The sequence below is a fragment of the Gopherus evgoodei genome, chromosome 5 (genome assembly GCF_007399415.2).
Source record: "Gopherus evgoodei ecotype Sinaloan lineage chromosome 5, rGopEvg1_v1.p, whole genome shotgun sequence".
Classification (NCBI taxonomy): domain Eukaryota; kingdom Metazoa; phylum Chordata; order Testudines; family Testudinidae; genus Gopherus; species Gopherus evgoodei.
Window position 1 is genome coordinate 26,916,964 of NC_044326.1, and position 23,017 is coordinate 26,939,980.

Consider the following 23,017-nt stretch of genomic DNA (forward strand, 5'->3'; position numbering starts at 1 on the left):
ATATAAATTGTCATCAAATTTGAAATAGTTGTGTGTGAGGATAAAAGCACAGAGCTCAGCAGCCAGTTGTGCTGGGGCATCATCAGGGATACTGTTCCTGACAGCTTGTATTCCATCTGTGTGTGGGTTGTTTGTGTAGAGAGCCTCTACGTCCATGGTGGCTAGGATGGTGTTTTCTGGAAGGTCACCAATGCATTGTAGTTTCCTCAGGAAATCAGTGGTTTTATCATTAAAATGAATGAGTTAACTTGGGTTAAAATGGCAGTGAAGACACAGCAACTCTGCTTCTAACTTGGGTTAGCAGCTTGAGTTCAACCCCCAGCTCACCTATAGACTTTAACTCCAGATGTTAACCTGTGTTAAAAGACCAGTTGTTGTGTCTTCACTGCTATTTTACCCAGAGCTAGCTAACTGAAATTAAGAAAATATCTATTTTGTTGTACTGGTGTTTTGTGGACAAACCCTAAAACAAAGACATAATCTGGCCTTCTGAAGTTAATGGGACTATTCCCATGTGTAAAGCTTACAGATTTGGGCCCTATCTGATGCAGATTTATTCCAATAAATTTGAATGGAACTAGTCACCTAAAATTAAGCTTAATAGAATCAACTCTCTCCTGGATTGCTTGCCTAATACAATGATCATTAACATAAGCGTTACTAGGAATGCCCATGGGCATTCAGTGGAGAGCAAAGGATTAAGAACGAAAGATATTTATATTTATGAATTTCTCATTAGTAACATTTTAAGTTTCTAAAACCTCTTTCATCCCAGTGCACTTTGCAAACTATATACGGTACATACTAAAGTGCAGCCTACGCTGGGGTGGAGGATGATAGCCAAGTCCCACACACGTAACACTGCAAGGCAATATGAATAAAGAGTAACATCTTGGCTGAGGACACAGGAAAAAACCCTACTCTTAGAAAAATTGCCATAGGACCTTTAATAACTATGCAGATCAGACCAGACCTTGATTTAAAAAAAAAAAATTGTTCAACCTAAAAGTCTGATAGGATACAAAATTATCCCTTTTAAACACATACCAGCCAACTGCATTCACAGGATACTTATAAGATATAGAAATAGAACGAATGTTGCACCATGATCTGTCACTCAGTGTAATTTGAATTAATCTTATTGGGCATGGGTTTTTTTTTCTTGTAAGTTACAGAAGTCGGGGTCATATCTCCTCTTGAAGTGTAAGATTTATTTGAATAACAGCTATTAACTCTTATAGAGCTAAAAGAACAAATCACTCACATTGGGCCTGATTTTGCAGCTAATTCTATATGACACTGAATAATTCTAATAGGAAATTAGCAGGTGGACCTGCTGCTGGGCCCATTGTGGGAGGAGCGTGCTGCACAATCATATTTAAATGTAACATGAATATCAAATGAATAAGCCAAACTTTATCCTCATTCTCACTGGCCAGGCTGCATCTAGGTCACCAGACTTTCTGACTGAATATCATAATAGCCTGGCAGTTTTGTTGGTGAACATCATGTGTGTGTAGCTGAAAACGGAAACCTTGTGTGGGCGGACATGGGCTTGGGAAACAGAGAAGAATGTTTGTTTAGTCACTTTCTACATGCAAATTTAGGACCTAAGCCAGCAGAAGCAGCCCTTCTGCATTCAAAACTGGGTGCACAAGGCGTGTCGAAATCTGGTCTTTAGGGGCTAACCCTGCCCCACTATGCAGGAATCAGGACAGTGAGAAGGGGCAGAGGGATACATCCTGAGTGTCTCTGTGGACCATCACTCTGCATGCAGGGGTTCTGGCACTGAGGATCAAGGCAAAGTGGGGTTGTACAGTACCTGTTTGGTTGAGGTCTCTAGGCCCCTGTTGGAATATGAATAGTAAATAAGCTGATGAAGGATCGGTCCTGTCCTCATCAACCAGCATCTCCTCCACCACTGTTGAAAAGGAGAAAAGAGCAACCTATTGCAGTCATGAGGCTTCAATAAGCAGCGTCTGCCTCTCTGCTGCCGTTCCAAGGCCTGGCGGGAAGATTACTCCTCCCCCCACTCCAACCCCTTGCAGACTTCCCCTGTGCCAAGCCTCTGAAGTCTGCTTTGGTGCAGGGACAGGGTTTGCTTCTTAATGCTCTTAAGATGCGTAACCAGGAATCACAGTGTTTTAAAGGTATTGCCAGCCTTAAAAAAGAGGGCATATTCCATAGTTTCAGTATACTTGCAGCCTAAACCTGTGTCCCTGTTTCTTGAATTTATATCACACAGCGAGAGAAACTATTAAGCTGACCTAATGTAGGAAGCTAAATAAAGTGAGAAAACAGAAATACAGTATTTCACAGCAGAAGGCACTTCAAAAAACAAAAGAGATACAAACATATGAATTAAGCATTTCTAGGCTGCTTTGCTATACATGTATATTCGTTTGCTTAACATTTTAATCGTATGTAGGGTAACGAGAATGATCAGATGGCATCTTTATTTTAAAATGACATTTCAATTTTTTACAGACGTTATTACTGTAGCATGATTAGCTGGTTTGGTGGGGAAAAAAACTGAGGATAAATTATATGGTTATCAGCTGCAGGTTTATTGGTCTGAGACTTCCACCGCAGGGAGTGGCTGCTGCATGGAATTGATAAACGTAGAGATTTATAAGGTCAGGTTTTATGAGTCTACAGATTCCTTGTGGTGTATTACCACATCCTTATTACAAGCCCCCGCTGCTGTCCAGCTAAGCCAACAGAGGTAATATATTATGCTTGCTTGTCTATGCTTCAGGGTTTTTCCCTAAAGAAAAGAGGAACAGATCAAAATAAAATACAGCTTTCTAGAATTATACTTGCACAAGGAGGGGGGTTTGGGGGAAGAGAAGGATCATGTTCAGAAAGGTTTGAAGACGTGATGGTTGCACTGAGAGAAAGATATAGTGCAAACCAGAAAACAATATTGATTTTGTTTTAAGAAAGATTAAATTATACAGTGACAGCTCTGGAGTATGAATGAATCTAGCATCTGTATAAAATAATAAATGTAAGATGCCAATTTTAATGTTGATGTCTTGGTAAGCTGTCTGTTAGTAACTGTAAAGTAAATTTATTTTTTTTAAAAACACTCAAAATACTTTATCATTACAAAGTATTACAGCATTTGGTAAAGTTTGATGTGGTTTCAATATGCAACTGTAGGGCTGTTATTTGTGGGATTAAGTTAAATGGCTGTGATACAGCACCACACATCAAAAGGAAATGTTACTCTGCGGTTTTGTTTGCATTTGTTTTCCAAAATTGTTTCCTTTACATATTATCATATTATGCCTCATGCTGTCAATGAGACTGATTCTCAGGGACTAATCTATCAGTAAATACATGGGATGCCAATTAATAGCAACGTGATTGCTCACTTACCACAGTACATTTTCTAGGCTGTGTGACAAAAGAACATCAGCAAGACGACTCTTTGAAAGAGATCCGGTGTGTAATTTGGTAATTACTCATCCTGGGCTAAAACTTAAACACTTTACACAGGCAAAATGCCAGTTGAAGTCAATATGATTTCTGAGTAATGCAGAATTTGGCCCTTTGTTATTGAAAAACAGAGTTACAAGCCCTGCAGAACATGTAACATGTTGGTATCTTTACAGTGATGCTGAATAGATTGCATATAGACAACAGATACAGTGGTGTCTGTTATAAATAAAGGGATTGATAGATATAATAGCATTGCAGATCTCAAAAATGACACTGAAAACCCTTGTTGATTCATACAGTATGTAGGTGATCACATAATCCTTTCTAAGAAGGCCTGACCTGGTGTGCTTTGAAGGTATTAATCAGGTGTAGCTTCGCTCATGCTGAGTTATTAATGTCCACGTCCCAAAGTGTGTTGATCTGTCACTAGAATCTGAGACATATGTTGAGTACTACACTGAGATCCTGGTGCAAGAGAAGCACATTTCTGTTCTTTTTTGCACTAGATTATTGTGCAGTTGTGACTATCCCCCGTTGCCTTCTAGTATGTTCACAATTAACAGCTTTAGAGATGGAATAAACATCTCATCTTTGCTTTAGCCATCAATCAAAGTCATTTATTGTTTGAGTGCTACAAAGCAACAGAGATTATCCCTTAACTATAATAGGCCAAATTCTGATCCCCACAATAAGCCTGAGGCACAGACCACAGAAGACCCTGGTAGACAAAGGAAGTGCAAGAAAAATCTTCCCTCAAGACATTAGAGTGGTAGCACAGCCTTATCACAGCTGCAACTTCAGCAATAGAGCTATGTGCATTGGCAGGCAGATTCTGGGCTGAAATAGTCCCAATTTTCAGGGGACATGTAGCTATCTTATTTAGTTATTAAAACAGAGAGTGTATTGTTCATACACAGTAGAGTTTATAGGTGTGTGATCATGATGGACAAGAGTTAGTTTAGGAAAGAGGCTTGAAAGGCTGGGATAGGAGTCAGTGTTTTGTGAGTGGAGAGGTTATGGTGGCAACGTGTTTCACAGGCCTACCAAAAATGCAGGATCCTGCCGTGTTTTCAATACACATTTCTCCAGCACAGTAAAAATTAAAAAAATCCAGAGGCAGTGTAAAACATGTAGAATGTCAGATTAAAACCAGATCTCTTTTGATTGTATTATAACAGTTCATATTTATTTCATTAACAAATTTCAGTTTAAGAGTTGGTTAAAATTGGAATGAAAATTACTGTGAATAATTTGTCCTATGTTTTTCAGTCAACATTTGAAATTTCAGCAAAAGATGTCATTGAAATTTTGAATTGTTTTTCAACTAACTGTGCTCTCAGCTTTAGCTTATTCATAGATCTTAAGGCCATGAAGGGTCATTAGATCATCTAGTCAGGCCTTAAAAAACAAATAAACAAACAAAGACATTCATGTGAGCTTGGAGCCCAGGCCCTCTCATATGGTCAGATATAACCATACCCACAGACTGGTAAGCCTTACAGAAGAGAATATTCACCTCCTCTGTGACATATTACACAAGATTTGAACCTGCAGCCACATGGACAGAAAGGATGATACCTGACACTCTCTACTAAAACACTGCTCTGAAGCTACTGCAGAATTTCCAGTCCACTGCCACGGATGGCTATAAATACAAGAGTCTTGCTACAGAATTTAGGTCAAACTGCTACAGAGCAGATGAGACTATCCACATGCACGTGTGTGTGTGAGAGAGAGAAAGAGAGAGATAGGGTTGTCAACTTTATACTTGCAAAAAACTGAACACCCTTGCTCTGCCCCCTGCCCTTTCTCTGAGGACCCGCCCCCTGCTCACTCCATCCCCCCTCCCTCTGTTGCTTGCTCTCTGCACCCTCACTAGCTCATTTTCACTGGATGGCTCAGGGGGTTGGAATGTGGGAGTGGGTGAGGGCTCTGGCTGGGGGTGCAGGCTCCGGGGTGTGGCCAGGGATGAAGGGTTCAGGGTGCAGGAGGGGGCTCCAGGCTGGGGCTGAGGGGTTCAGAATGCAGGAGGGGGCTCTGGGTTGGGGCAGGGGATTGGTATGGGGGGATGAGGGCTTCGGTTGGGGTGCAGGCTCTGGGGTGGGGCTTGGGCTGTAGGAGGGTCTCTGGGCTGGGGCCGAGGGGTTCAGAGGGCAGGAGTAGGATCATAGCAAGGGCAGGGGGTTGGGGTGTGGGAGGGGTGAGGAGTGCAGGCTCTGGGCAGTGCTTACCTCAGGCAGCTCTTGGGAGCAGTGGCATGTCCACCCTCTGGCTCCGATGCAGAGGTGCGGCCAGGTGGCTCTGCAGGCTGCCCTGTCAGCAGGCACTGCCCCCACAACTCCCACTGGCTGCAATTCGTGGCCAATGGGAGCTGTGGAGCAGGTACTTGGGGTGGGGGGCAGCATGCGGAGCCCCCTGGCTGCCCTTGTGCCTAGGAGACGGAGTAGGGACATGGTGCCGCTTCTGGGAGATACACAGAGCCAAGGCAGGCAGGGAGCCTGCCGTAGCCACACTGTGCTGCCAACTAGACTTTTAACAGCCTGGTCAGAAGTGTTGATCGGAAATGCCAGGGTCCCTTTTCAACCGGGCATTCTGGTCAAAAACTGGACACCTGGCAACCCTAGTGAAAGAGAGAGAGAGAGAGAGTTGACTTCCTTCAGAAGTAGCAATCACTTTATAGCACACACCAAAACTGCATAAGTGCTCAGGGTAGAAATCTGAGAATATTTTATTAAGAGCATCTGACCTACTGGACACATTAGGTAGATAGAATGTAATGACCCAGTTGGATCTTGACCAGGACACCAGAGCTAACTTTTTTAGGTGCTGAGGAAGTTGGACAAGGAGGGATAGGAGAGCTATACTGGGAAGATTAGATTTCTTAGTTAAAGAATGCTGAAACATAAGACTTTGAAAAATATACAATTAATTAATTAAAAACTTGATGGAGAAGATGGAAGCAACAGAAAAGAAGATTGATAGAAATAGAATACAAAGTCTTGAACACAAAGATAATAAAATGGTTGGGAATAAGGGACAAGCAGAGAAAAGTAGAGAGGATTCAGAATATTTAACAAAAAGCTGTTCTAGATGGTAAACATCGTGCTGAACCCCAGGGGGTCTCTATTTGGTGGAACTAAAGTATTTCTCACTGTGAGGAGTGTTCACTCTACCTGTGGATAAGACAACTTGGATTTCTATCAGCCTGTCTTCTATAATGGCCAGATCATGACCTGAAAAATATGGAGTTTTTCCTGTTTAAGTTTTGGATGGTGTCTCATAGTGAGGTTTTGGAAATGTTTTGGGACCTTTGGATTATGACCTTTGAATTGCACTTATGTCCTTCTAGGCTGGTGAAGTCCACTGGGGGAGACATGTTTCCTTTCAGTAGTGATGGCTTTTGAACCGAGGAGCAAATATTTAGAGCTTTGAATATGCTCATTTTAATACATCTACATAAAAATAATGGAAGGCAGAAGAAAAATTGTTGAAAGGGTGGGGAAAAGAAAAGGAAGAAAGTGAAAAGGGGGGTGAAGGAAAAAGGAGGAGGAATTAATAGGGAAAGCACGAAATAAAGGAAAAGAAGGACACTTGTCCTTTAAACTCTTCTTGTCTCTCCATCCCTTTTATTTCTCTTCCCCCTTTCACTTTTCCCTTCATATTCCATAGCCATTTTTATTTTTATTTTTATTTATTTATTGGGCATGATTTATATTTAAGATGAAAAGTCCCTACATCCTAGCACTCAAAAAAGAGATGGAAAGAGATCCCTGTCTGGCATGCATGCAAGAGAATGAAAGCTCTCCTTTTCCGTCATACAATATCAGTTCAATACTGAAAGGGGGGAAACTTCTGTAAGGCTGTTTAATGTGTGTTTCCTGACCCATGGGACTTGTCAAATCCTCAAATAGTTACTACTTTATTAAGAAGTAGTTAGATGAACTAGAAAGCACCCTGACCTGCTGGCACATCTTGAACAGCCTCAGAAATTCTTTTATACTTAAACACAGCACTGAAGCAACATTAAATTATTGAAATTTCAAGCTCCTTTCCTCTGCTCTTCCCCTCCTCTCAAACTCAAGAAAAAAAACAAAACCCTGTATTACTCATGAAAGTATTGCCAGCTGTACAAATTACTGCATATTTTAGCCTGTTCATAGCAATCAAACTAGATCAGCAATGGTTTAAAAACTGGCAACATTTAATCTGATTATTGTTAACCATACAGCAAGCTTTATAATAAAGATATAAAGAGTGTAGTCATGATTTGGAGTGGGGGTGGGGAAATCTATCCTAAATAAGAGAGCAAATGCCAGGGTTCTCACTCATAAAACAATGTATTTCTTTTTAGTTTTCAAAGTGCCTGTCAGTAGTTCCAGAGATGCTTAGATACCTGGATCTTCTAACCATAAGAAAGGTGTAAATCATCACTATCCTATTTGATAAGTTAACAATATTATTAATAATTATTATTAACATTTGGACATGGTGTAATAGATGTACATGATGGATGCTTTGCACAGATAAAATACAAAAGCATGGTCACTCCAGCCTTGATGCACAGTGGAGTAAGTTATTTACATGGTAAACAGAGAGAGAACACACACAAGTACTTGGTTTTGTTTTGTACAAATACGTTAATGGGAGTATGCCCCCAAGGCTCTCCGAGATTCAGTGAAGCAGAACATGGCTGACTACTGTAGAAATGCTGGCAACTCTACTGCTGCTGTAATCCAAGGAACAAGTAGCTTGGTCCAAAGTTCAGTCAAGTCAATGAAGAAACTCCCATTGATGTCAGTGAGCTTTGAATCAGACCCCATTCCTGATTCTTCTCTGACTTAAACTAATTTTAAACCTGTGCCTCTCCATTGTCTTCAGTGGAATTTCTCCTGATTTCCACTAGTGCAGCTGAGAGGAGACTAATTAGGCCATAGCTACACTGGCACTTCACAGCGCTGCAACTTTCGCGCTCAGGGGTGTGAAAAAATACCCCCCTGAGCGCTGCAAGATACAGCTCTGTAAAGCCTCAGTGTAATCAGCGCTGCAAGCTACACCCATAAGGGATGTGGTTTACGTGCAGCGCTAGGAGAGTTCTCCCCCAGCACTGGCGCTCCGACTACACTCACACTTCAAAGAGCTGCCGCGGCAGCGCTTTGAAATTTCAAGTGTAGCCATACCGTAAGACACCATACCTCTTAAGTTCTCCTCCCAGCACCTTAAACTTCCTCCTCCTATTTTGGATCACAACAGTTTGAGTTTCAAACCCAGAGGCATAGCTATGTTGACATCAACAGAGCCATGTCCATTTATACCCACTGAGGATCTGTCCCTCAGTTCTCTGAGTCACAGACATATTACTGTTTATCTGTGGCTGTGGGGGAAAGATTATTCCAAACACTGTCACCTCATCCACTTTAAGATCAGTTGTCGTATGTGTTCAGGAAGCATTTCTCATGTGTTCCTTGGAACACTGCCCTGTGAGTGACAATTGATGGGAGGTGACTCCCTATTTGTGCTGTTTTGACTGAGATTCTCAAATGAAGTGGGCTCTCTAGGATGGGTCTGCATGAAATTCCCAATCCACAGCAGAGATCCAGAGATCTAATGAAAGGCTAGAGAGAGACAGAGTAAAGCAGAAGAAAGCATGCTGAACATAGTGAGTTTTAAAGTTTGCAAAACACATCCAGCTAAGTCCTTCATAGGTTTAGTTAGTGAGGTTTTTTTTAAATAGCTTGCATTTAGAAGGTAACATTTTTTCTTCTCCTACCCTGACCTTTTCAGTCTCCCAACCATTCATAGCTACATCCCTCTCTTCACATTGGACACACCGTCTAACTTGAAATGTCTCAAAATACCTCTTCTCACTTGTCCTGTTTGCACCCCCATCCTTTATGGTCTCGGGGCCTGAGACCATTTTTTAACATAAGACCCATTCAAAATTGGAATCCATTCTCAAATCAGGCATTGTATCTATTGGGTTTCCGGGAAGTGGGTGGGCGAAGCTAAAGGATCCTCCCCCAGCCTAAGGGGAGGACCCACAGGACCACAGAACCCACTGAGTTCGGGGGACAACTAATAAAAGAACAGGGACAGGAGTGTGGTCAAAGGGTCATAAGAAGGGAACCTGACGGGGACAACGAGCAGAGAACCCCGGACAGCGCCCACTGCTCCTCGAAGGCGTCAAGGGAGCCAGCGGACACCGCCCAAAAGAACTCCGCCCAGATTCGTGAACGGACCATGGAGCGGAAACAAGCCCCACAGTCACCATCGGCCAACTTCCTCTCCCTTGTCGTGTAGATGGCCTTTTTAGCCAGGGAGAGGAGGAGGTTGACCAGGAGGTCCTGGGACTTTGTGGGGCCACGGATAGGGAGTGCGTAGAGAAGGAGGTGAGGGGAAAAGTGCAGCCAGAAACGTAATAGGATGTTAATGAGGAGCTGGTGTAGGGGCTGCAACCTGGAGCACTCTAAGTAAACATGCGCCAGGGTCTCCCTCACGCCGCAGAAGGGGCAGGTGTCCGAGACGGGGTAAACCGCGCCAAGTACACGCCCGTGCTTATGGCACCATGAAGGAGCCACCAACTGATATCCCTGGAGGGCCTCGGGACCAGAGTAGAGTATAGGCTGGCCCAAAGGGGCTCCTCACCCTCCAGAGGTGGCAGGAGGTCCCGTCACTTTGTATCGGGGCGGGACACGAGAGTGAGGAAGTGAAGGGTGTGGAGCACGAGTGTGTAGAGTTGTTTCCTTGGCTCAGTTTGAAAACGGACCGGCTGCAGTTGTGCAGCCGGCTTGCTGAGAAGGGGCAGGAGGGGCCGGTCGGGTCTACAGGGAAGGGGCCCGATGAAAAGGTCCGGAGGGCTTGGGGTGGGGGCTGGGCGGGGCATGCCCTCCCGCAGTACCCGGTCGAAATAGGCCCGAGCAGCGGGCGGCAAAGCGGCCTCCACCTCCTGGAGTACACGCCGGGGACTACAGGGTCTGGAGAGCCCCATGTGTTGAGTGAGCATCAGGGGATCCAGCCAGCCTCCCCGGTCGTAGTCCAGGAGGTCTCCGACCCTCGTAGCTTCCGCCAGGACCAACCTCTGGCGCATCGCGGGGGACTCCGCTACCTGCGCAAGGAGCTGGGGATTGTGTAGCAGGGACTCCGCGAGGAGATCTGCCCCCTCGGTGGCCGCCACAGACCTGGTGGCGGAGAACAGCTTCCAGGTCCGGAGGAGGTCCTGGTAGAAGACTGGCAGCCTGGAGAGGTCTCGCGGAAGACCCCTAGGATCGAGATAAAGGAGCTGCCAGTCGTATCGGAGCCCTTGGAAGCAGCACAGGAAGGCGTGCGCCAGTGCTCTCCAGGCCAGACTACTTGCACCATAAAGAAGCCTCTGCAGTGCCTGGAGGCAGAAGACGTGAACCTGAGTGCGCAGGCACTTCAGGCCCTGCCCTCCCTCCTCCAGAGGCAGGTGGAGTACCCCTGCACAGACCCAGTGCAGTCCTGGCCAAAAGAACTCCAGAACCACCCTCCGGAGGTCGGCCAGGAAGCCCGGGGCCGGGACCAGTGTGTTGAGCCGGTACCAGAGCATGGACAGGACTAGTTGGTTGAGCACCAGTGCCCTCCCTTGAAGAGAAAGGCACCGGAGGAGTCCTGTCCACTTCCGGAGCCGCTCCGCCACCCTGCCCTGCAAACTTTGCCAGTTCTCTGGCAGAGACGGATGCGTGGCGGAAAAGTAAACGCCGAGATAGAGCAGCGGACCCACGCTCCACCAGATGGCCTGAAGAGCGGGTGGGAAGGAGCCTGCCTGCCACCCGGCCCCAACCACCAGGCCACAGCTCTTGACCCAGTTGACCCAGGTGGAGGAGGCCGCCAAGTACACCGCCTGGCAAGCCTCTACCCACGCCAGGTCGCCTCGGTCCTGGACCATGAGGAGCACATCGTCGGCATACGCCGACAGGACCAGCCGCAGCTCCGGTTCCCGGAGCACCAACCCCATTAACCTCCAGCGGAAAAGACAGAGGAAGGGCTCGATTGCCAGCACATACAGGTGGCCCGAGAGGGGGCACCCCTGCCGCACTCCCCGCCCGAAGCTGACCAGCTCGATCAGGATCCAGTTGAGCCTGACAAGACACTCCGCGGAAGCGTACAGCACCTGGAGAAAACCCACAAACTGGGACCCGAAGCCGAACGCTCGCAGAGTGCCCAGGAGATACCCGTGGTCCACCTTGTCGAACGCCTTCTCCTGATCCAGGGACAGGAGGGCGAACGACAGACCATCCCTGCACCCAAGCTCCAGGAGATCCCGGACCAGATAGAGGTTATCAAAGATGCTACGGCCCGGGCCAGTGTAGGTCTGGTCTGGGTGGGTCACGTCCTCCAGCACGGACCCCAGCCGCAGCGAGATGGCCTTGGCCACGATTTTGTAGTCCGTGCTGAGAAGCGAGACGGGACGCCAATTCCGTAAATCGCGGAGGTCCCCCTCCTTCGGCAATAAGGCGAGCACAGCTCGCCTGCACGAGAGAGGGAGGACCTTGCTATGCAAGGACTAGGCCCAGACTCTGGCCAGGTCCGGGCCGAGGACGTCCCAGAACACACGGTAGAACTCCACGGTCAGCCCGTCCATGCCCGGAGACTTGTTGGTGGGCATGCAATGGAGGGCTTCCGAGAACTCAGCCAGAGAGAGAGGCAGCTCTAGCCGGTCCCAGTCCCCCATACTGAGTGTCGAGAGCCCGTCCCAGAACACTCTGCAAGCAGCAGGATCGGTCTGATCCAGGGAGAAAAAGGTGCGCATAGAAGGTCTGGGCCCTCTCGCACATCTCGGCCGGATTCGTGAGGGGGGTGCCATCCTCCGCCAGAAGGCAGGTGACGTGCTTCTTGGCCCCCCTCCATTTCTCCAGGGCATAGAAGAAGTGGGAGCCGCGATCCATCTCCCGAAGGAGGTGGATGCGGGAGAGAACACATGCGCCCCGAGCCCGATGGTCCTCGAGGACCCGGAGCTCCTCCCGCCTCTCCTGGCACGCTCTGCAAAGGGATGGATCCTCGGGGCTGGCGGCCAGACGCCTCTCCAGCCCTAAGACCTCTCGTTCCAACTGCTCTATCGCCGCATCCCTCCGTCGGCTGATGCCCCGGGTGTAGACATGGCAGAAGAGCCTGGCGTGCACCTTCTCCACATCCCACCAGCGTCGTGCCAAGGGAAAGGCACGCCGCTGCCCTCGCCAGGCCAGCCAGAACTCCTGGAAGGACGCCACGAAGCCCGCATCCTCCAGCAAGCTGTTGTTGAAGTGCCAATAGGCCGGCCCCAGCCTCTCCGCACTGAGAGAGGCCGTCACGGTGACAAGGTGGTGATCGGAAAGAGGGGCCGGTCGGACACTGGAGGACTGGGTCCATGAAAGGTGGAAGCGTGACATGTAGATGCGGTCCAACCAGGAGTGGCATGACCGATGGGCCCCCACCCGGACATAGGTGAAAGTGGAGACATCGTCCAGGTGGTGGTCGCGCCAGACGTCCACCAGGGAGTGATGGTTGATGATCTCCTGGAGGACATCCATGGCAGCTGGGCTCTGCTTGGTCCCCGAGCGGTCCCGCTCCTCTAGGACGATGTTGAAGTCCCAGCCCAGGACCAGGCACTCACGAGGATTCAAGGAGCCAAGGAAGGCGGACGCTTGCTGATAGAATGGCAGGCGCTCTGGGGCCAATGTCGGGGCATAGACGTTCACGAGGTTCACCACGAGCCCCTCCATGCGGACCCGGAGGTGCAGCAGGCGGTCCGGCACAACCTCAATGACCCCCAGCACCTCGGGCCGTAGGTCGGGAGAGAACAGGGTAGCCACTCCAGCCCGACGGGTTGTGAGATGGCTGAAGTAGACCCCGTCCCCCCACTCCAGCCGCCAGCTGGCTTCGGCGGCCGGATCCGTGTGGGTCTCCTGCAGGAAAACCACAGAGTACCCCCCCTCCCGAAGGAAGGAGAGCACCTGGCTCCTGCGGAAACCCATCCTACAGCTCTGGGTGTTTAATGAGGCAAAGGTGAAGAGTGCCATGAGGAGGGCTGGGGGGAGCCTCGCCAGCAGGGGCGCTCACGGCCCCCGTTGGGCCGTGCAGCAAACCGTGACCCACCCCGAAGGTGAGCAAGGAGTCATGGAAGCTGCGGACCCGGTGGTAAGTCGCGGCAGCCTGCTTCCCAGTCTTCTTGCCCTCTCCCATGAGGGCCCTTGCAGCCAGGAGGATCTGGTGGAAATCCCCCTAGCGCTGGAGAGCAAGCGCTACCTTGTTGCAGGAGCCCCTGACGTCTACCAGGAACTCCCGCAGCTCCTCTCGCAGCGTATGGGGGGGTGGAGTCGCTGGCCTCCGGCGATCCACCGGTGGGGCCTCTGGGACAGCCCCATGGCCTACTGAGACGGGCAGGCAAGGGGCGGACCCACGATGTGGCGCCGAATGGGCCGGCGCCACGCGCTGTGCCTCAGACCCCGGCTCGATGGGGCGCGGCGGAGGGAAGAGTGCAGCCCCGAGGGGGTCGGGACTGTGAAACATAAAGGCCGCTCCCTGGGGGTCACCCTCTGGGAAAGGGAAGGAGACAGCCCCGAGCGGGAGCAGTGATTGGGCACCGGGTGGCCAGGGGTGCCGGCGATGACGGGGCCGGCACTCTGCCGGGGCTCGGGGGTCCCGGGTGCCCCTCAGAGCTCGGCCAAGGGGCAGTCCCTCCGGACGTGCCCCGTCGCCCGGCAGAGGTAACACCGGGCCTCCCCCGTAGAATAGTGCACCCGGTAATGGGCCCCCTGATATGGGACCAGGAAGGACCCCTCGAGCGCCTCTCCGCCACGCGTCGCCGGCGGCAGTTGAAGCTGCACCTGCCGGCGGAATGAGAGGACGTGACGGAGGACGGGGTCCTTGCAGCCCAAGGGGAGAGGGCTCACTATAGAGATGGGCTTCCCCAGAGTCGAGAGGGCAGGTAGCAGGGTGGCATTGGGAAGGAAAGGAGGGACGGACATCAGAACAACACGGACACCTAGGTCCTCCAGCGGCTCCAGGGGGACGAACACACCCGCCACCGCCAGGCCCTTCTCCACCACCTCCTGGGCGGCGGCCTCTGAGGCAAGGAAGAAGACCACCTTGCCATCTACATCGATGGCCGTGGGCCCCACCAACCTGGCCAACGTCCGCACGTAGGTCTCCACGTGGGGCGAGGCAGGCACCAGGAGGCAACGGACGCCGTGCTTCCTGGTCAAGGTGGGGAATGGGTCCCAACCGCCGTAGGTGGTAGCGGAGGCGGCGGTCGGGGGAGATGACATAGCGGCGGGCGGGGAGGCCGCCACCACCTGGGCATATGCCCTGGGAGCCGGGCACCCGCAGAGCTGGTGGAGGGAACAGCGGGGAGGGGCGCCGCGGGCGATGGCGGAGCCGCGGCAGCGGTGGCAGCCACTGCCATGGAGGGCTTAGTCTTCCGAGCAGAGCCCTTCCCCTTCTTCTTGCCCTGGCCCTTTCTGCCAGCTGGGGGGGATCCCCCAGAATCGGAGGGGGTGAGGAACATGGCAGCAGCGGAGGTCACCCCGGCGCCTGGCACTGCCGGCACCTTAGCGGGAGCGGTGGCAAGTGGTCCGGTAGCGGCGGTTGAGGCTGAGACTGGGGGGTTTTGGGGGAGAGCAGGTGGGGGAGGGGGGACAGGGGTTGTCCCAGGAGTCCCACCCGCTGCGAATCCCGCCATGGTGAGTAGGGAGGGAGGGGAAATACCCGAGAAGGGGAGGGAAAGCACGTCAACCACTCGTCCCTGCTAGGTTGTAGGCAGGGGAGGAGGGTGCCAAAATGGGGGAGGGGGTAGAGAAGGGGACTATCAAGGACTTGGAGGGGGGGGTCAGTCACTGACACAAGATTGAAATCTGGCTCCTCTAGCTGCACTAGGGGAGGGAGGGATACAACAGCAATTGGGGGGTGCAGTGCAAGAGGGACAAACTCAAACAGGGGGGAAGCACAAGCGCACTAAAGGGGCATGGGCGCACGAGGGGGGGGGCAATCAGGAGGAAGGAGCCGTAGGGAAGGGGAGCAACCAGGCTGGGAGTGGGGCAGAGGGACCAAGGGGCTAGCTGCAGGGCTGGGGCAGGACAAACAAAGCTGCAAAGGGAGACGGGCGGGGCAGGCAAACAAACTGAAGCTGGGGGGGGCAAAATGCTACAAGAGGCAATGGGGCAGGAAACAAGGGGCAAAGCTAGGGGGCCTGTTGCAGAGGGGAAGGGGTCAGTCCAGGGGAGAGGAGATGCGTGCACCCACGAGCACTTGTGCAAAGTCAATATGGGTGGCTGGCTGCTGCAGCTGGAGGCCCAAACAGTGGCAATAGGGCGTGGCAAGCCAGGCAAGCAGCTGAGTCCCAGAGGTGGGGACCAAGGCAGATGGCAAGCAGTCTGTGGGGGTGGTGGAGGGGGCAGCGCTGGTGGTGGGGGTTGGGGGGGGACACAGATGGACCAGGGGGCAGGCTCCTCGCCACACCCCCTGTGCCCCCACAAACAGAGTCTACACCCCCACCACTAGAGCACAGTCAAAGAGTTACTCAGTTCCTGAGGGCCCCCTCCACAGTGGTCTCCAGAGTCTTCCTGTGTGCTCCCCCAGCAGCCGGTGGTCTTCTCAGTCCTCACCTTCCTCCAGGCTCCAGCAGCTCCCCAGGCAAACAGCTCCAGCAGCAGCAGCAGCAGCAGCTCCTTCTCCAGCAACCCTGGTGGCCAGGCAGGAAGGACCCCATGCAGGTGGTAGCAGCGGTGTTGATGGCGGTGGGGGTCCTGGCTTCTCCCTCCAGAGATGGAGGAGTGTGGGCTGGCCAGCAAGGGCCTCCCACCCCTCACCCAGCAGCAGTGGCAGCAAGCAGCAGCAGTCCAGCAAAGGAGCACTCCAGCAAGCAGCAGCAGCCCAGGAAGGGAGAAGGGGCTCTAGCCAGCAAGGCAACCAGAGAAGTGGGGGCGGGAACACTTCAGACAGCAGGGCAGCCCAAGCAGGCAGAGTCCTCCCGGTATCTATTGGGTGTCTGGGAAGTGGGCGGGTGAAGCCCGCCCACTGCTAAAGGATCCCCCCCAGCCTAAGGGGAGGACCCACAGGACCACAGAACCCACTGAGTTCGGGGGACAATAATAAAAGAACAGGGACAGGAGTGAGGTCAAAGGGTCATAAGAAGGGAACCTGACGGGGACACCGAGCAGAGAACCCCGGACAGCGCCCACTGCTCCTCGAAGGCATCAAGGGAGCCAGTGGACGCCGCCCAGAGGAACTCCGCTCGGATGCGTGAACGGACCATGGATCGGAAACAAGCCCCACAGTCGCCGGGGTCTCCATCGGCCAACCTCCTCTCCCTGGTCGCGTAGATGGCCTTTTTAGCCAGGGCGAGGAGGAAGTTGACCAGGAGGTCCCAGGACTTCGTGGGGCCACGGATAGGGAGTGCGTAGAGAAGGAGGTGAGGGGAAAAGTGCAGCCAGAAACGTAAAAGGATGTTAATGAGGAGCCGGTGTAGGGGCTGCAACCGGGCGCACTCTAAGTAAACGTGCGCCAGGGTCTCCCTCACGCCGCAGAAGGGGCAGGTGTCCGGGACAGGGGTAAACCGCGCCAAGTACACGCCCGTGCTCACGGCCCCATGAAGGAGCCGCCAACTGATATCCCCAGTGGACCTTGGGACCAGGGTGGAGTAGAGGCTGACCCACCGGGGCTCCTCACCCTCCAGAGGTGGCAGGAGGTCCCTCCACTTCGTATCGGGGCGGGACACGAGGGTGAGGAAGTGAAGGGTGTGGAGCACGAGCGCGTAGAGCTGCTTCCTAGGCGCAGTTTGGAAACGGACTGGCTGCAGGTCGTGCAGCCGGCTTGCGTAGAAGGGGCGGGGGGGCCGGTCGGGCCTACGGGGCAGAGGCCCGATGAAAAGGTCCGGAGGGCTTGGGGTAGGGGGTGGGCGGCGCGTGCCCTCCCGCAGGACCCGGTCAAGGTAGGCCCGAGCAGCGGGCAGTAAAGCAGCCTCCACCTCCTGGAGTATGCGCCGGGGAGTACAAGGTCTGGAGAGCCCCATGCGTTGAGCGAGCGTCAGAGGATCCAGCCAGCCTCCCCGGTCATAGTCCAGGAGATCTCCGACCCTGGTAGCTTCCGCCAGGACCAATCTCCGGCACACCGCGGGGGACTCCGCCACCTGCACACGAAGCTGGGGATTGTGTAGCAGGGGCTCTGCGAGGAGGTCGGCCCCCTCAGTGGCCACCACGGACCTGGTCACAGAGAACAGCTTCCAGGTCCGGAGGAGGTCCTGGTAGAAGACTGGCAGCCCGGAGACGTCTCGCGGAAGACCCCTCGGTTCGAGATAAAGGAGCTGCCGGTCGTATCGGAGCCCTCGGAAGCGGCGCAGGAAGGCGTTTGCCAGGGCTCTCCATGCTGGACTACCCGCACCATAAAGGAGCCTCTGCAGCGCCTGGAGGTGGAAGATGTGGACCTGAGTGCTCAGGCACTTCAGGCCCTGCCCTCCCTCCTCCAGGGGCAGGTGGAGTACCCCTGCAGGGACTCAGTGCAGTCCTGGCCAAAAGAACTCCAGAACCACCCTCCGGAGGTCGGCCAGGAGACCCGGGGCTGGGACCAGGGTGTTGAGCCGGTACCAGAGCATGGACAGGACCAGTTGGTTGAGCACCAGTGCCCTCCCTCGAAGGGAAAGGCACCGGAGGAGTCCTGTCCATTTCCGGAGCCGCTCCGCCACCCTGCCCTGCAAGCTGTGCCAGTTCTCCGGCGGAGACGGATGCGTGGCGGAAAGGTAAACGCCGAGATAGAGCAGCGGACCCGCGCTCCACCGGATGGCCTGAAGCGCGGGTGGGAGGGAGCCTGCCTGCCACCCATCCCCGACCACCAGGCCAGAGCTCTTGACCCAGTTGACCCGGGCGGAGGAGGCCACCGAGTACACCGCCTGGCAAGCCTCCACCCGCGCCAAGTCGCCCGGGTCCTGGACCACGAGGAGCACATCGTCGGCGTAGGCCGACAGGACTAGCCGCAGCTCCAGCTCCCGAAGCACCAACCCCGTCAACCTCCTGCGGAGGAGACAGAGGAAGGGCTCGATGGCCAGGGCGTACAGCTGGCCCGAGAGGGGGCACCCCTGCTGCACTCCCCACCCGAAGCTGACCGGCTCGGTCAGGGTCCAGTTGAGCCTGACCAAAACACTCTGCGGAAGCGTACAGCACCTGGAGAAAACCCACAAACTGGGACCCAAAGCCCAACGCTCGCAGAGTGCCCAGGAGATACCCGTGGTCCACCCTGTCGAACGCCTTCTCCTGATCCAGGGACAGGAGGGCGAACGACAGACCATCCCTGCACCCAAGCTCCAAGAGATCCCGGACCAGATAGAGGTTATCGAAGATGCTACGGCCCGGGACGGTGTAGGTCTGGTCTGGGTGGATCATGTCCTCCAGCACGGATCCCAGCCGCAGCGAGATGGACTTGGCGATGATTTTGTAGTCCGCGCTGAGGAGCGAGACGGGACGCCAATTCCGTAAATCGCGGAGGTCCTCCTTCTTCGGCAATAAGGCGAGCACAGCTCGCCTGCACAAGAGAGGGAGGACCCCGCCCTGCAGGGACTCGGCCCAGGCGCTGGCCAGGTCTGGGCCGAGGACGTCCCAGAACACGCGGTAGAACTCCACGGTCAGCCCGTCCATGCCCAGAGACTTGTTGGTGGGCATGCGACGGAGGGCGTCCGAGAACTCGGCCAGAGAGAGAGGCAGCTCTAGCCGGTCCCGGGCGCCCGCGCTGAGCGTCGGGAGACCGTCCCAAAGCACTCTGCGAGCGGCAGGATCGGTCGGATCCGGAGAGAAAAGGTGCGCGTAGAAGGTCCAGGCCCTCTCGCACATCTCCGCCGGATCCGTGAGGGGGGTGCCATCCTCCGCCAGAAGGCAGGTGACGTGCTTCTTGGCCCCCCTCCGTTTCTCCAGGGCGTAGAAGAAGCGGGAGCCGCGATCCATCTCCCGCAGGAGGCGGATGCGGGAGCGAACAAAGGCGCCCCGAGCCCGATGGTCCTCGAGGACCCGGAGCTCCTCCCGCTTCTCCCGGCATGCTCCGCAAAGGGATGGATCCTCGGGGCTGGCGGCCAGACGCCTCTCCAGCTCTAAGACCTCCCGTTCCAACCTGCCCTAGCGCCGCCATCCCTCTGTCGGCTGACGCCCCAGGTGTAGTCACGGCAGAAGAGCTGGGCGCGCACCTTCCCCACATCCCACCAGCGCCGCGTCGAGGGAAAGACGCGCCGCTGCCCTCGCCAGGCCAGCCAGAACTCCCGGAAGGATGCCACGAAGCCCGCATCCTCCAGCAAGCTGGTATTGAAGTGCCAATAGGCCGGCCCCGGCCTCTCCGCACTGAGAGAGGCCGTCACAGTAACGAGGTGGTGGTCGGAAAAAGGGGCCGGCCGGATGCTGGAGGACTGGGCCCGTGAAAGGTGGAATCGCGACATGTAGATGCGGTCCAACCGGGAGTGGCACGACCGATGGGCCCCCACCCGGACATAGGTGAACGTAGAGACATCGTCTGGGTGGTGGTCGCGCCAGATGTCAACCAGGGAGTGATGGTTGACGATCTCCCGGAGGACGTCCGCGGCGGCCTGGCTCTGCTCGGTCCCGGAGCGGTCCCGCTCCTCCAGGATGATGTTAAAATCCCCGCCCAGGACCAGGCACTCACGAGGATCCAGGGAGCCGAGGAAGGCGGACGCCTGCTGATAGAACGGCAACCGCTCCGGGGCCGATGTCGGGGCATAGACATTCACGAGGTTCACCACGAGCCCCTCCAAGCGGACCCGGAGGTGCAGCAGGCGGACCCCGGCACAGCCTCGGCAACCCCCAGCACCTCCGGCCGTAGGTCGGGGGAGAACAGGATAGCCACTCCAGCACTATGGGTGGTAATGTGGCTGAAGTAGACCCCGTCCCCCCACTCCAGCTGCCAGCTGGCTTCGGCCGCCGGATCCGTGTGGGTCTCCTGCAGGAAAACCAACAGAGTACCCCCCCTCCCGAAGGAAGGAGAGCACCTGGCTCCTGCGGAAACCACCCTACAGCTCTGGGTGTTCAACGTGGCAAAGATGATGGGCGCCATGAGGAGGGCTGGGGGGGATCCTCGCCGGCAGGGACGCCCACGGCTCCCAGTGGGCCGCGCAGCAATCCGTGACCCACCCGAAGGTGAGCAAGGAGTCACGGAAGCTGCGGACCCCGGTAGTAAGTCGGCGGCACCCTGCTTCCCGGTCCTCTTGCCCTCCCCCATGAGGGCCCCTCGCGGCCGGAGATCCGATGGAAATCCCCCCAGCGCTGGAGAGCAAGCGCCACCTTGTTGCGGGAGCCCCCTACGTCTTCCAGGAACTCCCGCAGCTCCTCTCGCAGCACGTGGGGGAGGGGGTCACTGGCCCCTGGTGACCCACCAGTGGGGCCTCTGGGACAGCCCTGTGGCCCGCGGGGATGAGGAGGCAAGGGGCGGACCCCGACGTGGCGCCGGTGGGCTGACGCAATGCGCTCCGCATCAGACCCCCGGCTCGATGGGGGGCGGCGGAGGGAAGATGTGGCCCCAAGGGGTTGGGGCTGTGAAACGTAAAGGCCGCTCCCTGGGGTCCTCCTTGCGGGAAAGGGAAGGAGACAGCCCCAGGGGCGGCAATAACAGCGTGGGAGGTGGATGGGGACAGGGACGGGTCAGGAGTAAGGGCAGGGCTGGGCTCAGAAGCAGGGTCGGGAGGAGGGGCAGGACATGGGACTCTGGGCCGCAAGAGCTGTAACGTCAGGAGGCGTGCTCCTCGCGGCCAGGTGCAGGGGTTTGAGGGGGTCCCCGGGGACACCGGGTTCAGGCTCAACGCTGGCAGGGCAGCCTCAGCAGTGAGGAGATGCAGAAGCTCATCAGTGGGACCCCGCCCGGGAAGGAAAAACGGTTGCCCCGCGCCACCGAGGGATCCCCCTGGTGGCTCGCCTCCCGGCCGTGAGGCACCTGCCCTCGCCTCAACAGGCTCGGCAGCCGTCAGCGAGGTGCCCTCCGCGGCCGGGCAGGCAGAAGAGTCCAGGGGGCCCCCGGAGGCGGGAGTGGACGCAGCAGTCGGGGCAATAGGATACAGGGAGGGGGAATCCAGGGTGAGGTTGGCTAGGTCGGGGCCCGCTGACAGAGGGTCGTTCTCCCCCAGGGTAACTGGGGTCAGACCCAGGGCCTCGATCTCCTCAAAGAGGGAGGGGAGCTCACCGCCCACCACCCCAGGGTCATCCCCACTCGTGCCCGAGGTGACGCTCACCACGGGTGTTGTAGGGGGCACAGGCGGCACAGGGATAGGAGGGGACTCATCAGGGGCCTCCGCCGGGAGGGACTGCGGAGGAGGGACGGTGGTACTCTCCAGTGCTGCCACGTCTTCCCCAGCTGGGACTGGCATATGGTCCGATCCCGTGGGCATGCCGGAAGGCTCGGGGTTTGCAGCCCCCTTCCTGGTCTTACGGGGGGCTTCCGCATCAGATGGCGCGGGCGGAGCCCGAGCCTTCCGCTTGCCCCGCCTACCCTGTGCTAAGGTCCAGCCCTCCATGGCGTCACCTGTGGGCTGGTCGACAGGGGTTGGGTCGGAGGGCAGGGATGGTGGTTCGTGGACTTGGAGGGGCACTGGTGGGACAGGGAAGATACCCCCTGGGGAGGGCCCTCTCCCACGCCCGGCAGTACCCCTGCCGCACCCTCCTCCACAGGCCCCGCCAGGGCGCAGGCGGAGCTCTCCCGCTCGTCTGGGCATGCCGAGGGAGGTACCCCTGCAGCCCGAGCGGGAGCAGTGATGGATTGAAGAGGAGGAGGGGCGGCCCTGGGCTCCGGGCAGCGAGGCGCGCCGGCGATGACGGGGCCGGCAGTCTGCCGGGGCTCGGGGGTCCCGGGTGCTCCTCCGAGCTGGGCCAAGGGGCAGTCCCTCCGGACGTGCCCCGTCGCCCGGCAGACGTAACACCGGGCCTCCCCCGTAGAATAGTGCACCCGGTAATGGGCCCCCTGATAGGGGACCAGGAAGGACCCCTCGAGTGCCTCTCCGCCACGCGCCGCCAGCGGCAGTTGAAGCTGCACCTGCCGGCGGAACGAGAGGACGTGACGGAGGGCGGGGTCCTTGCAGCCCAAGGGGAGAGGGCTCACCATAGAAATGGGCTTCCCCAGAGTCGAGAGGGCGGGTAGCAGGGCGGCATTGGGAAGGAAGGGAGGGATGGACGTCAGAACAACACGGACACCCTAGGTCCTCCAGCGGCTCCAGGGGGACGAACACGCCCCCCACCGCCAGGCCCTTCTCCAACGCCTCCTGGGCGGCAGCCTCCGAGGCAAGGAAGAAGACCACCTTGCCATACATCTTGGAGGCCGCCACGATGGCCGTGGGCCCCACCACCCGTGCCAACGCCCACACGTAGGTCTCCCACGTGGGGCGAGGCTGGGGCACCAAGAGGCAATGGACGCCATGCTTCCTGGTCAAGGTGGGGAACGGGCCCCGGCCGCCGTAGGTGGTACTGGAGGCAGCGGTCAGGGGAGATGATGTAGCAGCGGGCTGGGGGGCCGCCACCACCTGGGCGTATGCCCTGGGGGGCCTGGGGGAGGGGCCCCCGCAGAGCTGGTGGAGGGAACAGCAGGGAGGGGCGCCGCGGCCGGTGGC